This window comes from Dendrobates tinctorius, unplaced genomic scaffold (genome assembly GCF_039654945.1).
Source record: "Dendrobates tinctorius isolate UK_male_01 unplaced genomic scaffold, ASM3965494v1 ptg000075l, whole genome shotgun sequence".
NCBI classification, from domain to species: Eukaryota; Metazoa; Chordata; class Amphibia; order Anura; family Dendrobatidae; genus Dendrobates; species Dendrobates tinctorius.
Window position 1 is genome coordinate 7,432,501 of NW_027361743.1, and position 7,500 is coordinate 7,440,000.

General features: G+C 42.6%; 1 protein-coding gene across 1 annotated transcript in view; it reads left to right on the forward strand.

Moving 5' to 3' along the window:
* Nucleotides 1-7,500, forward strand: part of MTMR2 (myotubularin related protein 2) — a 72,623-nt gene that overhangs the window by 3,139 nt on the left and 61,984 nt on the right. The gene's annotated exons all lie outside the window — the stretch shown is intronic.

A 7,500-nucleotide genomic window follows, 5' to 3' on the forward strand; every position in this document is an offset into this window, starting at 1 on the left:
TCACCAGGTAAACCAATATAACAACTCCAAATTTAGAAATAAACATTTATGACATTCAAAAACTAAAAAAAAAAAATCAGTGACCAATATAGCCACCTTTCTTTACGATGACACTCAAAAGCCTTCCATACATAGATTCTGTCAGTTGCTTGATCTGTTTACGATCAACATTGCGTGCCGCAGCCACCACAGCCTCCCAGACACTGTTCCGAGAGGTGTACTGTTTTCCCTCCCTGTAGATCTCACATTTTATGAGGGATCACAGGTTCTCTATCGGGTTCAGATCAGGTGAACAAGTGGGCCATGTCATTATTTTTTCTTCTTTTAGACCTTTACTGGCCAGCCACGCTGTGTAGTATTTGGATGTGTTAGGTGTTAGGGACGGCGGAACGCACCAAATATAAATAATAGGAGGTGTTCTCGCCGCCCGGGGTCCACCGTGCGGTAGGTGTAAAGACCGCTGCTGGATAATGGCAAACTTATCCGAGGGAAGGGGGTTTCCAATAAGTCAGTCACCAGACACATGCATCCATCACCTTTCACACACAGCATAATAGTCTACACTAGCGCATGGCCGAGCCGCCATGCGGGCTTTTTATAACCATGCGCTGGGGTCCTGGGTTCAACATCTGCAAGGAGTTTGTATTTTCTCCCTGTGTTTGCATGGGTTTCCTCCAAGTTTTCTGGTTTCCTCCCACATTCAAAGACCATACTGATAGGTATTCTAGATTGTGAGCTCCATCCGGGAGCCGATAATGTCTGTAAAGCGCTGTGAAATTAATGGCGCTATATAAATGAGTAAAATAAATATCCATCTATCCTAAACACGCCCCTGGAAGAAGCTGGATGTGAAACGCGCGTTGGGGTGAGGAGGGACGCAGTGGTCTAATTGTGGTTGTGCTCTGCTCCACTACACCATTACTCTGGTAAATTGTACTGTTTACATTATCTTTGATAAGCCTTCACAAACCAACATTTTCATAGTCTGGAAGGGATATACATCAGGGATTATATTGCGAGATCGAGGAGACCATTGCATTAGGAGCCAAGTGAGTCAAGGGCAAATTACACCACCTTTCCCAAATCTTATGGAACTTCCTGTACCACGTGCCACGCCAGAGAGGCAACGGGAGATTAGGGAGGTTAATAAGTGGCTCAGGAATTGGTGTAGGAAGGAGGGGTTTGGGTTCCTGCAGAACTGGGCCGACTTCTCAGTTGGCTACAGGTTCTACGCTAGGGACGGGCTGCACCTCAATGGGGAGGGTGCAGCTGTGCTGGGGGAGAAAATGGCTAGAAGGTTGGAGGAGTGTTTAAACTAGGGACGGGGGGAGGGTATTCCTTTTATAGGAGGGGAAGACAGAGCAGATAGAGACCTGGGCACAAATAATGAAATTGGGGGTGGGGGTGGCATGGGGGGTGGGGTTAGAGCAGTTAATAATTTAAGAAAGAATAGAGGTACAGAGAGATACATAAAGTGCATGTCTACTAATGCCAGAAGCCTCGCCAACAAGATGGAGGAATTGGAGTTAATGTTGTTGGAACATAATTATGACATGGTGGGGATATCTGAGACATGGCTGGACGAGAGCCATGACTGGGCGGTAAATTTACAGGGCTATAGTCTGTTCAGAAATGACCGTAAAAATAAGCGAGGGGGAGGCGTGTGTTTATATGTAAAATCATCCTTAAAACCCATCCTGCGTGATAATATATATGAATCTAATGAAAATGTAGAGTCCCTGTGGGTAGAGATAAGGGGAGGGGGAAAAATAATAAATTACTGATAGGGGTTTGTCTCCAAGAATAATGGAAGCAACAGAGAATATCCTCATCAAGCAAATAGATGAAGCAGCGACTCAAGGAGAAGTCATTATTATGGGGGACTTCAACTACCCTGAAATACATTGGGGAACCGAAACCTGCAGTTCCAGCAAAGGTGATAGGTGTCTGACAACTATGAGAGATAATTACCTTTCACAACTAGTTCAGGACCCAACAAGAGGGGGGGGCACTGCTAGACCTAATATTAACCAACAGGCCAGACTGCATATCAAATGTAAGGGTTGGGGGTCACTTGGGTAATAGTGACCACAAATTAATAAGTTTTCATGTATCCTTTAGTAAGATGTGTATTAGAGGGGTTACAAGGACACTAAACTTCAGGAAGGCAAATTTCCAACAGATGAGAGATGATCTTGGTGCAATTAACTGGGACGATATCCTGAGACATAAAAATACACAAAGAAAATGGGAGACGTTTATTAGCATCCTGAATAGGACCTGTGCACAATATATACCGTATGGGTATAAACATGCGAGAAATAGGAGGTAACCACTATGGCTAAATAGAGCTGTAAGGGGCGCAATAAGAGATAAAAATAAAGCATTTAGAGAATTAAAGCAAGTAGGTAGTGATGAGGCATTAAATAAATACAGAAGATTAAATACATTCTGTAAACAGCAAATCAAGACAGCAAAGATTGAGACAGAGAGACTCATTGCCAGAGAAAGTAAAAATAATCCCAAAATATTCTTTAACTACATAAATAGTAAGAAACTAAAAAATGATAGTGTTGGCCCCCTTAAAAATAGTCTGGGTGAAATGGTGGATGAGGATGAGGAAAAAGCCAATATGCTAAATGACTTTTTTTCAACAGTATTTGCACAAGAAAATCCCATGACGGATAACATGATCAGGGATGAAAATTCTCCATTAAATGTCACCTGCTTAACCCAGCAGGAAGTACGGCGGCGTCTAAAAATCACTAAAATTGACAAATCCCCGGGCCCGGATGGGATACACCCCCGAGTACTGAAGGAATTAAGCACAGTCATAGATAGACCATTATTTTTAATCTTTAAAGATTCCATAATAACAGGGTCTGTACCACACGACTGGCGTATAACAAATGTGGTGCCAATATTCAAAAAGGGGACAAAAACTGAACTCGGAAATTATAGGCCAGTAAGTTTAACCTCAACTGTGGGTAAAATCCTGGATGGTTTTCTAAGAGATACTATAGGAGTATCTGGAGAAGAATAACCTCATGACCCAATATCAACATGGGTTTACAAGGGACCGTTCCTGTCAGACTAATCTGATAAGCTGTTATGAAGAGGTAAGTTCCGGACTGGACCAAGGGAATGCAGTGGACGTGGTGTACATGGACTTTTCAAAAACTTTTGATACGGTGCCACACAAAAGGTTGATACATAAAATGAGAACAATGGGGATAGAGGAAAATATGTGTAGGTGGGTTAAGAGCTGGCTCAGGGATAGGTAACAAAGGGTGGTTATTAATGGTGCACACTCAGACTGAGTCACGGTTAGCAGTGGGGTACCACAGGGGTCAGTTTTGGGCCCGCTTCTTTTTAACATATTTATTAATGACCTTGTAGGGGGCATAGAGAGAAGAATTTCAATATTTGCAGATGACACTAAAGTCTGCAAGGTAATCAATACAGAGGAGGACAATTTTATATTGCAGGAGGATTTATGTAAACTAGAAGCTTGGGCTGATAAATGGCAAATGAGCTTTAATGGGGATAAATGTAAGGTCATGCACTTGGGTAGAACGAACAAGATGTATAATTATGTGCTTAATTGTAAAACACTGGGCAAAACAGTCACTGAAAAAGACCTGGGTGTATGGGTGGATGACAAACTCACATTTAGTGGCCAGTGTCAGGCAGCTGCTGCAAAGGCAAATAAAATAATGGGATGCATTAAAAGAGGCATAGATTCTCATGAGGAGAACATAATTTTACCTCTATATAAGTCACTAGTGCGACCACACTTAGAATACTGTGTACAGTTCTGGTCTCCGGTGTATAAGAAAGACATAGCTGAACTGGAGCGGGTGCAGAGAAGAGCGACCAAGGTTATTAGGGAACTGGGGGGTCTGCAATACCAAGACAGGTTATTACACTTGGGGTTATTTAGTTTGGAGAATTGAAGGCTTAGGGGTGATCTTATTACAATGTATAAATATATGCGGGGACAATACCAAGACCTTTCTAATGATCTTTTTCTCTTAGACCTATGACGGGGACAAGGGGGCATCCTCTACGTCTGGAGGAAAGAAGGTTTAAGCATACTCACAGACGCGGATTCTTTACTGTAAGAGCAGTGAGACTATGGAACTCTCTGCCATATGATGTTGTAATGAGTGATTCCCTAATAAAATTTAAGAAGGGACTGGATGCCTTTCTTGAAAAGTATAATATTACAGGATATATACACTAGTTTCCTTAATATTGCGTTGATCCAGGGAGCTAGTCTGATTGCTGTATGTGGAGTCGGGAAGGAATTTTTTTCCCCAATGTGAAGCTTACTGTTTGCCACATGGGTTTTTTTTGCCTTCCTCTGGATCAACATGTTAGGGCAAGTTAGGACAGGATATGGGTTGAACTACAGTAGATGGACTTAAAGTCTTCCTTCAACCTTAATAACTATGTTACTATGTTCTGGGGACATCCTCTGTTTCTATATAATACATTAAAATTATTGAAACTTTATTAGGCACCATAATATCAAAAGAAAATGCACAAAAATCTCAACATACAGACAAAATGGTGTAGAAACCCCAATAGTAAAGAAAAAAAAAAAGCCTTATCAATAGGACATGTACAGTGGGTACGGAGAGTATTCAGACCCCTTTAAATTTTTCACCCTTTGTTTAATTGAAGCCATTTGGTAAATTCAAAAAAAGTTAATTTTTTCTCGTTAATGTACACTCTGCACCCCATCTTGACTGAAAAAAAACAAACAAAAATGTAGAAATTTTTGTAAATTTATTAAAAAAGAAAAACTGAAATATCACATGGTCATAAGTTTTCAGACACTTTGCTCAGTATTGAGTAGAAGCACCTTTTGAGCTCGTACAGCCATGAGTCTTCTTGGGAATGATGCAACAAGTTTTTCACACCTGGATTTGAACTTTTTTTGAATTTATCAAATGGCTGCAATGAAACAAAGAGTGACAAATTTAAAGGGGTCCGAATACTTTCCGTACCCACTGTATGTACAAAGTAAGCAATGGGAAGAATACAAAGTATATACCGGTGAGTAACATCTGGTCACATAATGCCTATAACCATATAATACTGGGAGCTGGAAAGCAAGACGTAGTATACAGTATATCCCACAGATAATAAAATTAAAAACAAAATATTAGTAATAAGTAGCTCACCCACCAAAACACACTGATGTTTCGCAAATGCTTCATCAGGGGCCCCGCTGTGTATTGTGTAATGGCTGTGTCTGACAGTACAAGGGAGACATGGTCTGATCATACAACATCTCCTGGACAGGAGAGGAGAATTGTTGGTAGTTATTCCACTACCATTGTTAAAACATGACACATTAAACGCAGAGGCTCTGAGTTTGCACTGAGCTCCATCAGCTTTAAAGGGATTTGAACCAAGTTTTTACCTTTCCACATGTCCGTTCATGGCTTTTCTTCCCCCTCAATCTTTCCTGTGAGCGATATTATTTTAGAAGTGAAAGCAACTGCAGGAACGCAGCCAAGAAGTGGAGACCCCGTAACGTTAAAGATCGAGGTCACCAAGTGCTGAGGATCAGAGGGCAAAAAAGTCACCACCGCTCTGCTGACTCCATAACTGCAAAACTCTTCCATATAATAAATGGCTGTTCATCCAGTTGAATGACTGACATTTAATACTACAGGTGAGGATGGCCGCAATTCCCTTGAGCAGTAACAGCATGTCACCGGAGGTCTCGGAAGCTAAACCTCAGCAAACAGCTGCTTCATCTCATTTCTAGGGCTACTATTAGTATATTTCCTGCTGTAAGGGCAGTCTCACACGTCAGTGTCTCCGGTACGTGTAGTGACAGTTTTCTCACGTACCGGAGACACTGACACAGGTAGACACATTCTAATGAATGTTTCTATGCAGATGTCCGCGGGTTTTCACCGACCGTGTGTGTGCAAAACACGCTGACATGTCCGTTTTTGTGCAACAGCACGGATCACACGGATCCATACAAGTTAATGGGTCCGTGTAAACACGTACCGCACACGGATGCTGTCCGTGTGCGATCAGTGTGCGTTTTTAAAAGTCAAAGGGTTAACATTGAAAATAATTTTTCAAAAACACGGACAGCACACGGATGGTACACACGGACAGCACATGGATTGCATACGTATGCACACGGACACGGATAGCTCCGGTACCGGTTTTTCCGGTACCGGAATTATCTGGACCTGTGAAACTTCCCTAAGGAATATTTTTCCAGGACAGTTACTTTTTGGCAGTAGACATGACTCTTACTAAAAAAAAAAAAAGTTTGGAAGCAGAAGAAATGCTCCTAATGATGTTTACACCCAGGTTACACAGCAATGTTTCGAATTTCTACGAATCCTTTGAAGGAGCTTCCAGAATTTTAGATAAGCAATTTTTGGCAAAGTATTTACCTTTCCAGTAAAGTATGTGACCGTTCTCTTATCAGTGTTATTAATATAGTGGTGCATGGACTGAACACCGCTACACTTCTAAAAAGTTAGATGGCAGAAGATATTTTCTTGGACAAGTTGGCAAAACAACAGACATGCTAATAAATACTAAGAATAACATTTTGCTCAATTTGCAGAAATGCAAATGGTGCATCAAATATTAGACACTTATTAATTTGGATGTCCGGTCAGAAGATATTGATGACCTATGTGTAGGGTAGGTCATAAATATCATAGTTTGCGAGGGTCTGACTGCCGGCAGCCAAACCAATCAGCTGTTATCATCTTCGGCTGCATCGCGCACCTCCAATCAATACGTAGAGACCGCTGACTGGTACCAAAAAATGGCTCCTACTCTCTTGAATGGGAGCTGATGTGCAGTACTGGGCATCGCTGCAAAGCGCAAGTGAATGGGAACACAGTGCAACCCGTAAGGTACAACAACCTAGCGGGATGTGACTTTTTGGGCCTGAAGGGTCGCGATTAGTGATGAACGAGCATGCGCGTGTCCTAATCGAGTATTTTCGGTGTGCCTATTTGCCGATTGCCTATTTGTTAGGCCGGGGTCACACTTGCGAGTGCAATGCGAGAGACTCGCGCGAGTCTCTCGCCTCAATACCCGGCACTGCCGCCAGCACTCAGGACCGGAGGGTGCGGCTGCACGTATTACTATGCATCCACACACTCCGGTCCTGAGTGCAGGCAGCCATGCCGGGTATTGATGCAAGAGACTCGCGTGAGGTTCTCGTATTACACTCGCAAGTGTGACCCTGGCCTTTGGCAATCCCTGCATGTGTTGCGGCTGTCGAACAGCCGCGTGCCATGTAGCGACTCAAGCATAGTATCTGAGATCGTTAAAATGCTCGGTTAGCACTTGAGCATGCTCTCTTATAACTAGGCAACGTGATCCCATTCACTTGCGCTATACAGGAATCTTTGGCTCTGCGACACACGTCACAACCAGAGTCGACATGTTGCTCTAGCCTAAGTCCATGTCGAGCCCTACCGTTAGGATATATAGCGC